Below are 20,520 nucleotides of genomic sequence, written 5' to 3'. Positions count from 1 at the left end.
CTTTTGCCTTAGGTTTGCCCTCAGTGTGTGGATTAGAATGTTTTCCATATTAGAGCTTTAGCCATGTTTGTAATGAGAAGGCAGTTTTCTGCTAAAGCTATCAGCAAAAAGGAAGAAAGCAAATTTCAGTGATTTTTTTCAAACTGGAATTGATTGTAATATTCTTTATTACTAAAAGCAAATTTTCAACCAACTGCTGAGAAATGTTCATTGGAAAAAACTTTTTTTTTCCCCAAAAAATAATTTCATGTAGCAAAAAATTTTCTGTTAAAAAAAAGTTGCTGGAAATTTATGATTAGCAGTATTTAGCAAAAGAGTATTGTTGAAGCAGAGGAGACGTTAATATTCTTGTGACTGCAAATATGATGTGTATTTTATTTCTAGATGCCATATTCAGAAAAATGTAAGCCTGTGAAAAAGTTTATCTTTTCTTTTACTGCAAAGGTAGTGTAAAGTATGTCTGAATAACCAAATTATTATTTAAAATTGTTCTTTCTTTCATTTCTAAAAACAGGTTAGAGACATTAGACTTTGCTGGAAAAATAAGTAAATCATGATTATTTCTGAAGGCTTCTGACAAAGACAGCATAATAAGTTATGGAAAGAACCTGATTTTCTGTTTTATAAAACTGTGTCATAGGATGCATGACTGAAAAGCAAAATATAACATACTTGAGGAAGTAATGGAGCTGCTTGCATGCTCAAATAATTGCCCAACACTGTCCGATTCAAAAGTTGTTCGATTGGGAAGATTATCCTGTGTGAAGAATCAGCTCCATTTCGTAGTTAGAGACTATGTATTCTTTTCAGCCTGTTGTCATGTAATTTGCACTTGCTTTATCAATTGCCTATCAATTAGGCTATCAGCTGCCTCAGCAAGAACAATCACTTAAATTCAACTTTATACTTTCTTAAAAAAATGTCAGAATTGGATATACTTTTTCATGAGTGCAAGTGGAGTATCACACTGTACTTGATTATGAATATTGGAAAACTGGAAAGTGATGGCCTCATTTGGCTTCATGCAGATGAAGATTGCTCTTTTGGAAGTCTTGGCCTTATGACCTGTTTGCATTTATTGTGAAATACCTTCCCAGCCTGCCTCTAGATAACATGACAGAGGTGTGGAAGGAGCTCTGTGCCAAAGCACTAGTAAATACTCTGACTGGTTGCAATGTAGAGAAAAGATGCTTCCATAAGCACACCGTTTCTTGTAGCCCTGCTTCCATTTAGTTGAGGAATTCAGATACCTAGATAGTGAAAATGATTTTGTATGCATTTTGCTACAGGCAGGTATTTGCACAGGCCAATTTTAGTCTAGTAAGGATGATCTGAGCCACCTTCTACAGTGAGTGGAGAGACACAGTGTCCTCTGAACACCCATCAGTGCAGAAGCCAACTCGTCTGAGCTGCATCTGGAAGGGGCTGCTCTCTCTCCATCCTGGGAGCCATCCGTGGATATTAATCACCCTTGGCTAGAGTTAAAATGCATTTTTAAACTACATGCCATCTGGTGAAACTAAGCTGTTGAAAAAGGAGTTGGTCCTACTTTTTTTCTCTCCCTTGCCTTTGGCTTCCCATGGTTTCTCTTGCATCAGGCGAGAGACGGGTACCTGGCAATTGTCTGAACCATTGAACTGGTTTAGTTTGTTGATTCAACAGAAAACTGCTTTTTTTGTGGAGGGGAGAGAAGAAGTGTGCTTACTGTCAGATCTGTGGACTGCCCTGCCTCGCCCTGTGGTCATCTGAGCTGGTACCAGGGCAGCAGTGGGAACACATGGCTGTGGCACTGGAGGAACAAGGATGGGGTAGGACTGCCCCTTCACTAGTGCTCTGCAGTTAATCCAGAGGAAAAACGGTGAAACTCCTGGTCTTTGTGACCATCTCCCATAATTTGTGTTTCCTGGGTTACTGAGTCAAGTACAGTCGTCTCTTTAGAAGTTTACTGGTCTTGGTTAACTTCAAGTCTGTAATGGGTATTTTGTGGTAGAACATTATGGCTGTTGGTTTGTTGTCTGGCAAAGCAGAGAGATGCTTCTTGATCTGTTTGTTACAGTACTGTGGGTACTTGATTTCTGCAGAGATCTGCATGGATCCACTGCCCATTAAACCCAGTTTCTGGACTGAGACTTTTGGCTTCTTGCTGCATGCCTCTGCCAATGTTCAAGTTAATTGATTTTGAGCTCACCAGTTATCTTGAGGTTCATTTCAGTGGGTGTAGTATCAGGCTCTTAGTCTTCCATGTTGCATGAATTAGAAACCTGTGACATTTCTGCTCATTCTCTCCCCTGCCTGTAACTGAAAACTGCTGCACTTTAAGATGTGCTATCTGTACACAGTTTGTTTTTGCATAAAATTTAATTTCACTGCTGTAAAAGGTAGCAATAGTTACATTTTATATGGCACCACTTATTCAAACACATTTGCAAAATTCTTCACACCTCTTAAACAAATACGTGATGCCTCAAGCAATATTTTTCAGCAGGCTTTGAAGACAAAAACTGTATAGTTAGAAATTACAGGGAAATTCAGATTTCTAGTATGTTGTTATGGTTTAACCCCAGTCAGTAACTAAGTACCATACAGCCTCTTGCTTACCCTCCCCCCTCCCCGGTGGGATAGAGGAGAGAATCAGAAAAAAAAAGAAAAACCCGTGGGTTGAGATAAAGACAGTTTAAGGAAGAGAAAATAATAATAATGATGATAATGATGATGATGATGATGATGATAAAAGAATATACAAAGCAAGTGATGCACAATGCAATTGCTCACCACCCACTGACTGATGCCCAGCCCATCCCTGAGCAGCAATTGCTGCCCCCCCCCCCCCCCCCCGCCCCCACCGGCCAACTCCCCCCAGTTCATGTACTGAGCATGACGTCACACGGTATGGAATGTCCCTCTGGCCAGTTTGGGTCAGCTGTCCTGGCTGTGCCCCCTCCCGGCTTCTTGTGCACCTCCAGCCTTCTCAGTCGGTAGAGCATGGGAAGCTGAGAAGTCCTTATTGTAAGCACTACTTAGCAACAACTAAAACATCGGTGTGTTATCAACTTTGTTGTCATCCTAAATCCAAAACACAGCACTGTACCAGCTACTAGGAAGGAAATTAACTCTATCCCTGCCGAAACCAGGGCATATGTATAAACCAGTACTGGAATTTCTTCAAATACCAGATTTTTAACTCGCAAAGTGAGTAAATAGGATGCAGGTGCAACCAGTGATTGACTTAGACTCTGTGTTTCCCTTTGCATCTTGACCTTGCACGATGTCTGAAAAAACCTGCAATAGGATGGTGATCTGGGAAGGCACAAGGCTGAAAGCTGAATATACAGATTGTGTCTAAAAGCATTACTTTTAGTTTGACATTTTGTTGTCACTTTAGTGAGCCGGCAAGTTTCTCTTCCTTTCTGGTTCACTGAGTATTATCAATTGCAATTTACAGTTTTGCCATAGTTGAATCCGAAATTAAATGGGAGAAAAGAATCTGAAAAGCATTATTGCTTAAACTAAGTAGAGACAAAGCATATGTTATATTAGTAACAACTTTTAAGTATCTGTAAGTGATCAACCGCAATGATAAGAACCAGAAGTAATCTATTTAATTTTTTTTGCTGAGACACCTTTTTGATTTTTTTTTTCCAAGCCATCTGTTGAGAGCTACAAATATTGTTAAGGTTTGCCATTTATCCTGTTTTGACCAAGAAAAGCCCAATTACGTGGCAGCTGAATGCTGTTTTGCTAGCCTTGATATGAAACATACTTGTCATATGTTTCTTTTTCCCATTTAGAAGTCTATACTCATAATAAAATTATCTTGCAGCGCTAAATTGTTTTATCTTAAATGTTATCTGAGAACATTTTGGTCGTTTACTGGTTATTAACTTTTATTATTTATTTATAATACTTGCAAAGTCAATGTGAGAAATACATATTTTTATATTTCCTACTTTGCATATCAGTTATGCAGGGTGATCTGGGAAGGCACAAGGCACAACAGGGCTATCAGTTCCTGTTGTGTTGCAGTTTGATGAGAATATATTCAAGCTCTCAAGTTTCTTCTTTCAGTTGGAAAAGTGCCTTAAATCATGGATTTGAGGTGTAAGATACACTCTGAAAAGCAAACAAGGTACATCTAGATTTGTTTGACTGCCAAATGTTTGCTCCTCCAGGGCCTTGCATTTTTTGCTCTGTAGGCCACTAATCGTCGTCTGTAAGATCATGTAAGAGTAGGTAACTCACCAAGGTGTTTGCGTCCCTAAACAGTCAATACTTGTAATGTCAAAATAAGCTGTAATTAGGTTGTTTCTCAGCATGATGTCTTGCTCGCACATGTGCACTGCTCTCTCTCCCCCTCTATCTCCTCTTCCCTGCTTGCATGGTAGCGAACATTTCTTCATTGATACAATATGAACGGGATGATCCCAAGTCTTGCTTGTCTGTTTTCTTCGATACACTAGAGCAAAACAGCTACTCCAAGTGAAGTATCAATCAGCCAGCACCCAACAGCAAGTGCACGGGAATTCAGGCAAAGCAGAAGCAGTTTCCCTTTCATGGTAGAGCTGCTCTCTCCTGTCCTCATATGAGTCCTGTGAAGTTAACTCTCATCTTGGCCTTTTGGCTCCCCATTACTGCTGTCCCAAGCAGGTCCCTGCTCTGGTCTCCTGCCTGAAGTCCATCTGCTGCACCCAGCCTCACACTACACCTCCTCTCCCAGTGCCTGTATCTCCTCTGCCCTTGCTCTCCTTCAGTCCCTACTGCCCCTCCCCAGCCTCCTCTGTACCAAGTCCCTTCCCTTCTACAGGCCTCCTCGTAGTGTCTCCTCTCACTAAAAGATGACTCTCTTTGCCCAACATCTTCCGTCACCCAAGTCCAGCCTCCCTTCCCCTCGTGCTGCAGTCTTACTGACTGGCCTTCCCGGAGCTGGCAGGCTCATCTCCACCTTGCACTGGCAGCCACGTTTATTCTGCTGGGGATCCTTCTGCCTCCCGTGCCTGGTGGTCTTTTGCCAGTGAGAGGAGGCAGGGGCTCGCACCAGGGAAAGGAGTGAGCTCCCAGCCAGACAGGGTGTTTCTGGGGAGCTGAGGCAAGCCCCAAAGCTGGAGGTGCCTTTACCCTTTCCTCTTGCTGTTGTTACACTGAAGGTTATGGGCTTAACACGTTATGGATAGAAAACTACCTTCTGGGTATGGTGGAGCTTGTATTAGATGCTCAGAGGGGTTCCTGCCGAACTTAAAATCAATGACAAGCCATAACTGTTTGTCAAAGCCAGAGGGTAGAAGGATGCTAATACAGTGTGGATAAGAGATGTGACTATTTGTCAGGACATAGAGGAAGTGGATCCTAAATCTTCACTGCCATAAAAGATTGCATCACCCGGTGCCTAACAATAAAGACTGCTTTCCGGGGTCCTTTGTTAGAGGGGCCCCCTTCAGAAAAGAAAGGAGATCTTGTTCAGCCAATCCTTTAATGACTATGTTTGTCTGTGTGCATTTGGGGGAAGGGGGCTCAGATAGCCAGATGAATTTTAACAGAAGGTCTTTGTGTAAAATATATGGACATTACGAAAGAAATATCTTTTAAATCAGTTTTCAAGAAAAATGTGAAGTTACAGGGGAAAAAAAAAAGAGTATAGCAGTATTTTGTTCTGTATCGTGGTTACTTTGTAGTAAATATTCAAAGGATGATACTTCAAACCTGTTTCCGTTTTTCAAACCTATTTCTGGTTAAATTTTATTTGAAAGAGGTTGTTCAGTTGCATGTGTAAGACAGTAAATACATTTAGAAAGGCTGAATTATGAGGAATTCTGTTTGCTGTACTTGTCTTCATCATGTGTAGAGGTTATTTAGAGTTGTAAGGTATAAAAATTCAGCAGTTTAATACTGTTTCTTAGTTCTTTATTTCTCGAGCACCAAAGTAAGAAGACATAATCCTTCATTTAAGCAAACTGAATACAGTTGGTAATTGGAGACTTGAGGATTTAGGATCTGTTCATTGTTTTATAGCACTGTCCACGCATTACAAATGAATTTATAATTTATTCTCCTAGTCTGTGATAACCTAATCAGCTGCCAGCACTTCAAAGTTCTGCACACTTGTGATTTATTCAATTCCATCCTGCTAAAACATGGAGCAGGGCTTTAATTGCCTTTCGTGAAGAATTCTGCCAATAGGGAAATGGAGCCTCATTCCTTCATTTGCAGCCAGAAACTGCTTGCTCTGGTAGCTCTGAAGTTTGTACAGACTTTAGAGCTACCTTAAATACATTTGCTTTAGCTCTTTTTAATGTCTAAAAAAATTAACACAGACTTGAAGACTACTGTTCTCTCCTTTGACAAAGGAGTTTGGCTATCGTGCTTATAGTTTCTGTACTTTCTAACAACTGTTAAATATATAATGCTACACCATTTATCTGCCTGCATGTGTGTACAACTTGTAAATAATTTAATGTTTTACTTTACCACTTGGCTTCTTCACATAACTCTATAATGAGGAAGATAAAATTCTGCTAAATTATTAATTCACTGGGAAATTGAAACAACCAATATAAATTAAACACTGAAAATGGTTCCCTTTTTGTCTGTGGGAATCAAAGCAGTGAACGCAGCTGGATAACAGCAAGGGAGCTAAATGGGCAAGATGATCAGAGAATAATTTAGATTGGAAAGGACTTCTTCGGGGTCATCTAGTCCAACCACCTGCTCAAAGCCAGCCTACTTATTATGGACATGCTCAGTTGAGTTCCGGGATGGAGATGTTCCAGGAGTCTCCTGTGTCCTCGGGTACGTGGGCAGGGCACATGGGACCTGTTGCCTGGCTGGCTGGTGGAATTTGGTGGCAGCCTGCAGTGTTAAAAATTGTCCCACTAGTTAAAATCTTTCCAGCAAAGCACACAAGTGCTCCAGTGCCATTGTGGCAGAGCTTATTTCTTGAGCAAAAAATTTTCTGCTCACTCTGAATGGAACTTTAATAGATCAAAACACAGTGACTTTATGAAGGCTTCTACATCTTACTACTTGAAATAACGTGGGCTTGTTAATTTCCATAGTATCCAGTTGTTTCTTTTAGTTATTTACTGGGTTTTGTTTTGTTTTGCCATATCCATATACTATACATTGTAGTAGTTTTCCCAGATTGGTTTTAAATGTTTGGAGATAATTAAATGGTTGTATGTAGGGAAACGTTATAAGATATTATAAGCATCCAGGACAGCAGCAAAGTCCAGGCATGTAGCTGTAAAGCAGAGTGCTCTACCACTAAAGTTTGATGCAGAAAAGCTTGCATGGTATAATTCATGGTTTAATAAAGAGCTATATAAACTATAGTTAATCCTGTATGTTGCAAAGTGTCTGCACTCAGTAACAACCTTTTCCCTGATATAACTTTGGTTTGATTTGGATTTATTTGGATTTGGGAGCAGCTGGGAAGTTCTAAAATATTTGTTTATTGTGTATCTTTAACATGAACTGCAGCATCTGTGCCTTTTCTGTTTCATTTTCCTACCTGCTTCTGACTCCAAGGATATATCTGGAAATCCCGTATGTTCTTCTGATGGGGAGGGTCAATATGCATGATGCTTTCCAGATGCACTGCCTGTATTTAAGGGTACAAAATAAAAAATATCCCATGCAGACCTGTGTATTACTAATAGAGACACCTGGTGCTGTGGCCTCTACATATCACTAATCTGAGCAAAGATTGCTCCTGTGACCAAGTCTCCGATTTATGTTTCATTGCACAACAAAAGGACCAGTTCCCGAGACAAGCCTGTCCTTATGTTTGGAGTTCCGCTGCTGATTGTTGACCACCCTGCTCTGCTAACTGCTGTCAGTCACACAGGTGAAACACCGGAGTTTGTCTGGAGGGCAAAGCAGTTTTTCTGTGGGGAGGGTGGGATGTATGCAGGGACTAAAATACACACAGTTTAAAGGCACAGTATATACGACATGGTGGATGGAGTGGTGAGAGCAGAATCAGAACTGTCACCTGGAAGAGATGGCAGCTTTCTGGAGAAGATCACCCTCCTCAAAGATCCCAACTGCTTCATCCCTGAGACCAAGTCCCCAGTATCAGTCTTCCAGTGTGAGCGTTGTTGTTGCCTCTTTCTGAATAGTTGCACTTTCAGTGTCGTCATCATCTTCCTCAGACACACTGGGATTGATCAAGTCGGTTGAGGATGAAGAGTGAAACAATGAGGTAATGATTTTAAGTGTCACACTTTTCAGAAACACGTCCTCGATGGACAGCAGAGCATGCCTGTGTAACATTTCTTCTGTATGGGGACAAATAAAATCTGCTGGTACAGTGCTATCTTCAACTGACAAGTGAGAAGCATCATTTAGATTGTCTGGAAAAAAATAATCTGTGAATCCAAATGTAACAAAGGAGACCAAAATCTGAGAGGGAGGAAAGGGCTACTGACTGCAATTGACCTTTGGCTGTACAGCTCTACAGCTGTGGGGATCCACATTTTGTACCTTTTGTAGGCTCTATTTACATGAGAGAATATGCAGGAAAATATTTTTGCTTAGGTATAATTTTTTATGTAATGTCTTGACTTTTTCTTTATCACTAGCTTCCATACTAACAATGTTATTTCCTTCAGTGTTTTCATGCAGTGAGACTATGTCAAGAGGAACCATGATTTCATCACTGCCTATTTCTACTTCATATATTTAATTCACAAAATCTTCAGTGTCTTTCAGCATGTTTTGATGTAATGATTCATTTAGAGACTGTACCTCCAATAATGCATTTGCCCATTGTGCCTTTATTGGGTCTCTAAGTGTATAGCCATAAATAGTAATCAGTAGTACTGTTTTATTAAATCATGTGAAGATCTCTGCTGAAGAATCCAAAAAAGTCAAGTACAGCTTACAGTACTCATTTTAGGAAATAATCATTAACCAATATGCCCAACATGGAAATCAATAGGTATTTGTAATTTCAGCAGCTTTCCACATACTGCATTTTGTGCCAGGGTTATTCACTAGCCAGGAGCCGTATCATGTGTTCCTGTCCTGCTTGTCCTACCTGGAACATATCATGTATAAATCACCATGCGGCTGCACAAATGCAAATGCCCACACCAGGGAAGCACAAGGGGGAGGTTACTGGGAGTGCGAATCCTCCCTTTGGCAGCGGTACGGGGTCAGGTCAAACAGAGTGCCTGTGTGATTGTGGCTGTATTCAGTGTTGGTGCTTGCTGATAAGATGCTATAGATGGAATGAGCTTCTCAGTCTTTCTAGAATGACAGCCAAGTAACTGTGTATCATACAGCATTTGTTTTACATTTTCAGAAGGAAGATGTCTGTTGATTCTTAGTTGTCAAAGAGCTTTTCATTTTTAAACTTAAACGCAGACTTGTCCTAGTCCTTTGCAGTTCCAGATGGCGTGAAGACCCTTGGTCTCTCTCTCACTGTGTGTTTAGATCTATTTGTTTGAATGTCTTCAATTATGACTGTGTAATTAAAATATGTCTATTAGAACTGACTAGCTGATAAGAAGAATGAGGCAAACTAACTCTGAACAGACTAAAACTTTGACTGTCTAGTAAACTGGCGAATGTCCCACCGGTAACACCCTTCATCCCAGTTCAACTAAATGTGTTTATCTGTACACAGGGAAAATCCCATTTTGCTGGAGGCCTACATGAGTGATCACTGAAATCAGCAGTTCATGAATTCTTTATGAAAATCTCATTCTTTCTCCAAACACTTACATGATTTATCACTCTTGCACCCCTATGGCCATTTCAGAAAGTTGCAATAGAAAACCTACTGTGCTGTATCCTAACAGTGGCCTGAGAAAAATCGTATTAGGTTCTTACAGCCTAGGGATTTTTATACCATTTCTAAAAGGTCCCTAAAAGGTGTTACTTACAGCTGCATACCAGCTCTGTGAAGTATTAATAGCACTGTTTCTTTTGTGCTGAGTGGATTACTGCCATATAAATTTGTAATCGGTGTAACAGTGCGTGCAGAAGAATTTCAAAGCAGCTACTCAGCTGAAAACTCTTTTGCTTTATTAATACCCCATTCATGGAGAGACTAAAGAAGGAGGATTGTGAAATGTGGAAAAGAATTAAAGTCTGACAGGGAAGAGCTGAGAGCTGAGCACAGGATCCCTTGGGTCCAAAGCGCAAGGCAACAGAGGACATTTTTCAGAGGAAGGAAATTACGGTAGCAGAGATTGAAGGCTCAAAGGATGCTTCTGGCCTGCGGTAGCACAGCAAGACAACATCATCTATTTGTGTAGGTGCACAGCAGTCATTTCTCACTACACATTAGATCATTGAGAACACCATAAGCTATAGCCAGGGCCCACCCCTGCTGGGAGCTGTCTAGATGCATAGATCCAGCAGCAGTCTATACCATATTCCACACTTTGTAATTGTCAAAGGTGTAGTCTTCAGGAAAAGACCTTCTGAAAATCACCCATCTAATCATAGATTTTGCAGTGTCCTGAACCTCAGCAAAATCAGCCTTTCTGAGCAATTGAGAAACATGTTCCTACGTGGTGCAAGAAGTCACTCTGTCTCCTGTAGAGAAATGAAAGAAGTGTAGGTTTCATTAGTGAGCTGATCACTAATCTCAAATGTGGCAGACCTGGCTGGGGAGAGCAGCAGTATCTGGCCAGAGTGTAAATGCATACAAACCCCTTTTCCCTCTCTGACTGCTTCTGCCAGAAATCAACCCGATGGGGAAGTACTGTGTACCTGCTGTAGTTGTTAAAAGATACAACGTTGGAACTAGAACTCTCTTTTGAGCATAATTAAAGTATTCCCAAATTCCAGCAAAAGTTCTTTCAACACCAAATTTTGGCTTTCTCTTCCCCAGCTGATTCTGCACAGAGCTGTTTGCTGGAAGGTCAGTCAATGTTGTGGACTGCATGTATTACTCATTTTTGTATGTTCATCTGTGTTTATATAGATATGTATATACGCATATATATACAGACGTTAGATGCAGATGATTTTTGAACAGAGCTTCCACTAGCATAACTTAACGTATAAAGGCAACTACTTAACCCTTAGACCCTTAGTTTGATTATTATTATTGATTATAGGTGTAGCTGGCATGTGATGGGAATGAGCACTGTGTCTCAGGGTGTATGGGCTGGGAATGGCCAATATGCCTGAAACTGTAGTATCTTTACAGGACATTGTCAATAAAGCTATATTTGATAAACCATTTTAAGCCACTTCTTTTCTCTGCCATTGTTTTACCTGGTTTACGTCAGGAGCTTCCCCTTGCCATGACTCTGTGGTGTGCAAGCACAGCTGTGCAGCGACATCAAAGATCTCCCATCACTTTCTTTCTCCTTCTTTCGCCACAAAAACCCCCTCTCTGCGGGCCCACTGCCTGCCATGGTCATCTCCCTCCCTTGCATTGTGCTCACAGCAGCAGCAGTTGGGTACTGAACACAGAGCTGAGCCACTGTGGTTGGGTAAAAGCGTGGGCCTGTATCAAGCATAGGACCAAAGTAATTCCCAGGAGCTTCCTAATCTGAACAGATTCCTGTTCTTCACACGCCTTCACTTCTGACAAAACAGGTGGGCTTTGTACCTCTGGCAAATCTGCTTAATCCCAGCCTGTAATTGTCATTTGCCAGGCCATTTTACCTAATAGAATTTAAGTAAATGAGTGAACTGGTGGTGGCAGTTGCTTAATTAACTCCAATATCATGGTAGCCTTTACCTGCAGCTTTGGATTGGTACCAGGTGCTAATCAGGCCTTTCCCATGTTCTGCCCTCCTGGTCTTCACCAGCGTAAGTGCAGTTTCCTTGCTCTTTCCCAGAACACCTCTGAAGTTTTCAAATTGATTGCTAGTTGCCTTCAAAAGTTAAAGGACTTACATTAAAGGACAAACTGGAAGAGCTGTCTTGTTAGATGTGAAAACCCACTTTGCTTGGCTGGTCATAAAGAGACATTCTCTTCTAGTTATTTGTCTGATCCACTGTGGTTTTCTGAGTATTTTCTGTTGCTAATGGTGGAGGAACTTGTTCTTTTAGAGGCAGGTCAAATTTATTGCTAACCCTCAGGAAATTCAGACATGCAATATAAGATTACTTAATTTAGAGGGACAGATGTTAGGCTTTACAAGTTTTTTGTTATCTTGACAATTAAATATTAACACTTCCAGAATACTGAAACCCTAATTTTATATCTTGTGAATTTTTTTGTTTCTTATTGTACATTTAAATTATGAAACGCTCTGTATTGATTTTAGGATTTGTTTTATTTTAATTTTTTTTTGAGAGACTGCTTTAAAGAAAGACTGGCAGCTGTGGTTCAGCAGCATAATGTGCAAGTATAAATAGAATGCAAGCTGTCCATTTATCTCAGTCCTGATCTACTTATATTCATCTGATGCTTATTACAATCGTGGTTTGTCTCTGAGCAGATATATCCAGTTAGGATTAAGCTTGGACAACTAACCTAATTCTCTCTTGTAACTTAATTCAGGATTTCTGTGTAGATTTCTCATCAAACCAAAGAATTCTTTTAACTCCTAACCTTTAATAAATTAATATCAAAATATTGAGAATGTTTATCACTGTCTATGTTTTTGGGAGATACTGAGTTTGTTTGTAATAGCTTTTATGTTTACCAGGATATATCTCCATTCATATCTAATTCTGAGACTTCTCCCCAGAAGCTTCTCCTTATATGTCATGGTATTTTATTAAATGTAATTTCAGTTCACAGATTCTCTAGATTACACTATGGGAGCCCTTTCTAAACTTTTTGTTAGAGAGAATCATAGAATCATGGAATCATTGAGGTTGGAAAAGACCTCTAAGATCATCGAGTCCAACCGTCAACCCAACACCATCATGCCCACTAAACCATGTCCCTAAGTGCCTCATCTACACGTCTTTTAAATACCTCCAGGGATGGGGACTCCACCACTTCCCTGGGCAGCCTCTTCCAATGTTTAACCACTCTTTCAGTAAAGACATTTTTCCTCACGTCCAATCTAAACCTCCCCTGGTGCAACTTGAGGCCATTTCCTCTCGTCCTATCGCTTGTTACTTGGGAGAAGAGACCGACACCCACCTCGCTACAACCTCCCTTCAGGTAGTTGTAGAGAGCGATGAGGTCTCCCCTGAGCCTCCTCTTCTGCAGGCTAAACAGTCCCAGTTCCCTCAGCCGCTCCTCAGAAGACTTGTTCTCCAGACCCCTCACCAGCTTCGTTGCCCTTCTCCGGACACGCTCCAGCACCTCAACGTCCTTCTTGTAGTGAGGGGCCCAAAACTGAACACAGTATTCGAGGTGTGGCCTCACCAGTGCTGAGTACAGGGGCACGATCGCTTCCCTGCTCCTGCTCCTGCTGGCTACACTATTTCTGATACAGGCCAGGATGCCATTGGCCTTCTTGGCCGCCTGGGCACACTGCCGGCTCATGTTCAGCCGGCTGTCGACCAACACCCCCAGGTCCTTTTCTGCCAGGCAGCTTTCCAGCCACTCTTCCCCAAGCCTGTAGCGCTGCATGGGGTTGTTGTGGCCCAAGTGCAGGACCCGGCACTTGGCCTTGTTGAACCTCATGCAATTGGCCTGGGCCCATCGATCCAGCCTGTCCAGGTCCCTCTGCAGAGCCTTCCTACCCTCGAGCAGATCAACACTCCCGCCCAACTTGGTGTCGTCTGCAAACTTACTGAGGGTGCACTCAATCCCCTCATCCAGATCATCAATAAAGATATTAAACAAGACCGGCCCCAGTACTGAGCCCTGGGGAACACCGCTCGTGACCGGCAGCCAACTGGATTTGACTCCATTCACCACAACTCTCTGGGCCCGGCCGTCCAGCCAGTTTTTGACCCAGCGCAGAGTACACCTGTCTAAGCCGTGAGCCACCAGCTTCTCTAGGAGAATGCTGTGGGAAACAGTGTCAAAGGCCTTACTGAAGTCCAGGCAGACCACATCCACAGCCTTTCCCTCATCCACTAGGTGGGTCACCTGGTCATAGAAGGAGATCAGGTTGGTCAAGCAGGACCTGCCTCTCATGAACCCGTGCTGGCTGGGCCTGATCCCCTGGTTGTCCCGCACATGCATTGTGAGCGCCCTCAAGATGAACCGCTCCATAATCTTCCCCGGCACCGAGGTCAGGCTGACAGGCCTGTAGTTCCCCAGATCCTCCTTCCAGCCCTTCTTGTAGATGGGCGTCACATTGGCAAGCCTCCAGTCATCGGTGACAATGTTCCCCCCCGCATCCAATAAAGGATGGAGATTCTCCTTGGCTCTCTTCTTATCATTAATATATTTGTAAAAACATTTTTTGTTGTCTTTAACGACAGCGGCCAGATTGCGTTCTAGCTGGGCTTTTGCCTTTCTCATTTCTTCTCTGCACGACCTAACGAGATCCCTGTACTCTTCTTGAGTCGCCTGCCCCTTCTTCCACAAGTGGTAAACTCTCCTTTTTTTCCTGAGTCCCAGCAAGAGCTCCCCGTTCAGCCAGGCCGGTCGTCTTCCCCGCCCATTCTTCTTACGGCGTACAGGGACAGCCTGCTCCTGCGCCTTTAAGACTTCCTTCTTGAAGATCGTCCAGCCTTCCTAGACCCCTTTGCCCTTCAGGACTGTCTCCCAAGGGACTCTCTCAACCAGCGTCCTGAACAGGCCAAAGTCTGCCCTCCGGAAGTCCATGGTTGCGGTTTTGCTGGCCCCCCTCCTTACTTCACCAAGAATGGAGAATTCTACCATTTCATGATCGCTAAGCCCAAGACGGCCTCCGACCTCCACATCTCCCACCAGTCCTTCTCTGTTTGTAAACAGCAGGTCGAGCGAGGCACCTCCCCTGGTAGGCTCACTTACCAGCTGTGTCAGGAAGTTGTCTTCCACACACTGCAGGAACCTCCTAGACTGTTTCCTCTCTGCCGTGTTGTATTTCCAGCAGACGTCCGGGAAGTTGAAGTCCCCCACGAGAACAAGGGCTAGCGATTGAGAGACTTCTGCCAGCCGCTTATAGAACGCTTCATCCGCCCCTTCATCCTGGTTGGGTGGTCTATAACAGACTCCCAGCAGGATATCTGCCTCGTTGGCCTTCCCCCTCATCCTTACCCATAAACACTCGACCGTATCATCATCACAATCGTTGAGCTCTGTACAATCGAAACACTCCCTAACATACAGGGCCACCCCACCGCCTCTCCTTCCTTGCCTGTCCCTTCTGAAGAGTCTATAGCCTCTATATCAGAGAATGTTCTGATAGAGTAGCCTGAAAGTGAAATGTAAGCACGCCTATCCAATTCTAACAACCATAAAAATAATACAGGCTAAAGGTGTACCTAAACTTTATATTCAACTCATCCACATTGAAAAAGGGAGATTCATTCTTTTATTGTATTTCAAGAATACTAGAATATTTGTGGAATAATGATTTATTTCTTGGGTTTTCAGACAGGTTTTCTCTCAGCATTTTCCCTCTACAAGAGCCCTGTGGAATTTGTGGATATAAAAACATCAAGTTCTGTGTCTTTAACATCTCGGCTACCCTTTCTTTTTCATTTAAAATCAGTCGCTAGCTAACTCTTTACTGTTTTAGCCTAGTGACTAGCCTCTGGCATGGATTAATTTTTGTCAGCTTGTTTTTAATTTTAAAAATTGACACAAGCATAGTACTTGCCATAATTTAACATTTATGTATGGTTAAAAGAAAGCTCAGGACTAAGCATAACAACAATCAGTGCTACCTTGTTACAGTATATGGGTGTTCAACTCTATAGAACAGATTACATTTCGGATTGCATTTTTTAATGTGTGCAAAATGATCACTTTGTTCAATAACGTAGCATGAGTCCTATTTAGCTTTCTGTTTGTACCACTGTTCTCAACAAAATAAATGTGTGCAGAGATAATTGATGAAGCACGCTTTAAGCAGAAAAATCTAAACAGTTCTCTTTTCTTTCCCCTCATTTCATTTCCACTGTTATTGCGAATGTGCTGATGCTGAAAGATACACATGGCACTTGCACCTTTTTGAACAGACTATGAGTTTTAGCTTGTATGTACCCTTATATTTGTTTTTTAGAAACTGTTCCAAGAAACAGTAATTTCTGAGCTCTGCATATGAGATATGACTTAGTCGCCCTCACAGAAACATGGTGGGGTGACTCTCACGACTGGAGTGCTGCAATGGATGGCTACAGACTCTTCAGAAGGGACAGGCGAGGAAGGAGAGGCGGTGGGGTGGCCCTGTATGTTAGGGAGTGTTTTGATTGTATAGAGCTCAACGATTGTGATGATGGTACGGTTGAGTGTCTATGGGTAAGGATGAGGGGGAAGGCCAACGAGGCAGATATCCTGCTGGGAGTCTGTTATAGACCACCCAACCAGGATGAAGGGGCGGATGAAGCGTTCTATAAGCGGCTGGCAGAAGTCTCTCAATCGCTAGCCCTTGTTCTCGTGGGGGACTTCAACTTCCCGGATGTCTGCTGGAAATACAACACGGCAGAGAGGAAGCAGTCTAGGAGGTTCCTGGAGTGTGTGGAAGACAACTTCCTGACACAGCTGGTAAGTGAGCCTACCAGGGGAGGTGCCTCGCTCGACCTGCTGTTTACAGAGAAGGACTGGTGGGAGATGTGGAGGTCGGAGGCCGTCTTGGGCTTAGCGACCATGAAATGGTAGAATTCTCGATTCTCGGTGAAGTAAGGAGGGGGGCCAGCAAAACCGCAACCATGGACTTCCGGAGGGCGGACTTTGGCCTGTTCAGGACGCTGGTTGAGAGAGTCCCGTGGGAGACGGTCCTGAAGGGCAAAGGGGTCCAGGAAGGCTGGACGATTTTCAAGAAGGAAGTCTTAAAGGCGCAGGAGCAGGCTGTCCCTGTACGCCGTAAGAAGAATGGGCGGGGAAGACGACTGGCCTGGCTGAACGGGGAGCTCTTGCTGGGACTCAGGAAAAAAAGGAGAGTTTACCGCTTGTGGAAGAAGGGGCAGGCGACTCAAGAAGAGTACAGGGATCTCGTTAGGTCGTGCAGAGAAGAAATGAGAAAGGCAAAAGCCCAGCTAGAACGCAATCTGGCCGCTGCTGTTAGAGACAACAAAAAAAGTTTTTACAAATATATTAATGACAAGAAGAGAGCCAAGGAGAATCTCCATCCTTTATTGGATGCAAGGGGGAACATTGTCACTGAGGATGAGGAAAAGGCTGAGGTACTCAATGCCTTCTTTGCCTCAGTCTTTAACAGGCAGACCAGTTATCCTCAGGGTACTCGGCCCCCCGAGCTGGAAGACGGGGACGGCGAGCAGGATGAACCCCCCGTAATCCAGGAGGAAGCAGTCAATGACCTGCTATGCCACCTGGACACTCACAAGTCTATGGGGCCGGATGGGATCCACCCGAGAGTGCTGAGGGAGCTGGCGGAGGTGCTCGCCAAGCCACTCTCCATCATTTATCAGCAGTCCTGGTTAACGGGGGAGGTCCCGGAAGACTGGAGGCTTGCCAATGTGACACCCATCCACAAGAAGGGCCGGAAGGAGGATCCGGGGAACTACAGGCCTGTCAGCCTGACCTCGGTGCCGGGGAAGATTATGGAGCGGCTCATCTTGAGGGCGCTCACAAGGCATGAGCAGGACAACCAGGGGATCCGGCCTAGCCAGCACGGATTCATGAAAGGCAGGTCCTGCTTGACCAACCTGATCTCCTTCTATGACCAGGTGACCCGCCTAGTGGATGAGGGAAAGGCTGTGGATGTGGTCTACCTGGACTTCAGCAAGGCCTTTGACACCGTCTCCCACAGCACTCTCCTCGAGAAGCTGGTGGCTCACGGCTTAGACAGGTGGACTCTGCGCTGGGTCAAAAACTGGCTGGACGGCCGGGCCCAGAGAGTTGTGGTGAATGGAGTTACATCCAGTTGGCGGCCGGTCACGAGCGGTGTTCCCCAGGGCTCAGTACTGGGGCCGGTCTTGTTTAATATCTTTATTGATGATCTGGATGAGGGGATTGAGTGCACCCTCAGTAAGTTTGCAGACGACACCAAGTTGGGTGGGAGTGTTGATCTGCTCGAGGGTAGGAAGGCTCTGCAGAGGGACCTGGACAGGCTGGATCGATGGGCCGAGGCCAATTGCATGAGGTTCAACAAGGCCAAGTGTCGGGTCCTGCACTTGGGCCACAACAACCCCATGCAGCGCTACAGGCTTGGGGAAGAGTGGCTGGAAAGCTGCCCAGCAGAGAAGGACCTGGGGGTGTTGGTCGACAGCCGGCTGAACATGAGCCGGCAGTGTGCCCAGGCGGCCAAGAAGGCCAATGGCATCCTGGCCTGTATCAGAAATAGTGTGGCCAGTAGGAGTAGGGAAGTGATCGTGCCCCTGTACTCGGCCCTGGTGAGGCCGCACCTCGAATACTGTGTTCAGTTTTGGGCCCCTCACTACAAGAAGGACGTTGAGGTGCTGGAGCGTGTCCAGAGAAGGGCAACGAGGCTGGTGAGGGGTCTGGAGAACAAGTCTTATGAGGAGCGGCTGAGGGAACTGGGACTGTTCAGCCTGGAGAAAAGGAGGCTGAGGGGAGACCTCATCGCTCTCCACAACTACCTGAAAGGAGGTTGTAGCGAGGTGGGTGTCGGTCTCTTCTCCCAAGTAACAAGCGATAGGATGAGAGGAAATGGCCTCAAGTTGCGGCAGGGGAGGTTTAGATTGGATGTAAGGAAAAATTTCTTTACTGAAAGAGTGGTTAAACATTGGAAGAGGCTGCCCAGGGAAGTGGTGGAGTCCCCATCCCTGGAGGTATTTAAAAGACGTGTAGATGAGGCGCTTAGGGACATGGTTTAGTGGGCATGGTGGTGTTGGGTTGACGGTTGGACTCGATGATCTTAGAGGTCTCTTCCAACCTCAATGATTCTATGATTCTATGATTCTATATGTGTGTGCTAGATGCAATTCCCCATATAATTTTCATAGCCTTTTATATTCTTCATGCGAGACCTCTCTTGCAGTCAGTCCTCTGGGTTTTTATCGGGGATGTGATGGCACTTCTGATACTGAAGTTTCTCTGCAGAAGCTCCTCCCTGCAGGGACTCCAGGGGGAAAGACAGGAGAAGCGGTAGATACAGATCTCACAGGTGGACTCCTGTGCAGTGTGTGCGTGGTGGGATCTCGAAGTGCCAGGCATGAGAGGTGCCATGTTTTCATATCCGTGAAATGCACTCTTTTCCCTGAAAAACAAGATTTACAACTAAAGAGAAATGGCAACACCAGTGGCAGTAGCATATCAGCAGATACGAAGATTAACTTGTTTTGAGGAGTGGAAGAAACACAGGAGAAACACCAGAGCATTGTTGATTCTGCTACCAGAGCTCCTGCACTGTACAGTTAGGAGGGATACATGGTCCTATAATATGAACATTTCAGCGCCGCATTGAATGTGAGGATGCAAGGAAGGGCCTGTAAATAGTTGTTAGGGTTTGGAGGAAAAATCACAGTGGGCATTTGAGATGTCCCATAAAGATAAGGCTCCTATACAAACAAAAAGATGAAAGGAACGATGAGAACACCTGGTAGTGATGAAAGTGATGGCAGCTTAATTTAATGATTACCAAGAAAACTTGAAGTTATTGTACTACAATACTGTGAGATTCCCTGGACTCAAAAGAAGAATCGAGAGAGTATACAGACGTAAGTCAGTGTGGCTGCTTCTGTTGTCAATGTGCAACACTACACCTGCAGTCAGAAACAGACCTGGAAATGAAGCATGAGATAAATAAGCCCTGTCTCATTGCCACAATTTTGTTGGTTCCATCAGGCTGTTTGTAGTCATTTAAAGATAATTGTGGAGGTGCTACCCATTGAATCTTACTGTTTATGTGACGTGAAAGAAGAGAGAGGTGCAGTCTAGTTGGTTTTGCCAACTGACACTCAAAGAATGTTACCGTCTTTAGACTGCTGTGTAGTCTGCTGATGCAGTACAGAGCAGAGAAGAAATCCTTTTAATAGGAGCTTTTGTTACAGTAATGCCAACGGCAAGGGAAAATATTCAGATTATTTTCCTGGAGATAGAGGCTGCGGCTGTTTGGAAAACACTGCATCACACCATCTGTTTCCTTCTGATTGCGTACCGCCATAGCCGTTGTTGTGATTAATTTCTTTGCTTCTAGGCACAAATTTGAGTGCTCCAAAGAAGATTAAAAGCTTGTTTTGTGGACAGGGATGTAGCTAATAGCTAGCTTTCAGTAGGATTGTGTGTACTTAACAACTTTACAACTCAAATCATCAATCTTCTGCGTGCATTTGATACATGAAGAAAGCAAGGAGAATGTCCTTTTGCTTCATTGTAATAATCCTCTGCACAAATTGTTGGTGAGGTTTCCACCGTGTGCCACTGGTGTCACCGCACACTCAAAACGCTGCTGCGACAAAGAGTCACTTTTGTAGCTGGTGGCTTGGCTACTGGAAGAAGATGCATAGTTTCATCAGCGTCCCACTCGATTGTCAGATCGGGTCCTTTGGTCATGAGGCTGGTGTGCTCCAAAAGCCCTGAACAAGTAGTAGCCTGCCAGGCAGGAGGAAAGCCCTGATGGTTGGCAATCTGCC

General features: G+C 44.0%; 1 protein-coding gene across 10 annotated transcripts in view; it reads left to right on the top strand.

Annotated features, from left to right (window-relative positions):
• Positions 1-20,520, top strand: part of MCF2L (MCF.2 cell line derived transforming sequence like) — a 177,442-nt gene that overhangs the window by 49,601 nt on the left and 107,321 nt on the right. The gene's annotated exons all lie outside the window — the stretch shown is intronic.

This window comes from Aptenodytes patagonicus, chromosome 1, assembly GCF_965638725.1.
Source record: "Aptenodytes patagonicus chromosome 1, bAptPat1.pri.cur, whole genome shotgun sequence".
NCBI classification, from domain to species: domain Eukaryota; kingdom Metazoa; phylum Chordata; class Aves; order Sphenisciformes; family Spheniscidae; genus Aptenodytes; species Aptenodytes patagonicus.
This window is presented reverse-complemented; position numbering and strand designations above follow the sequence as displayed.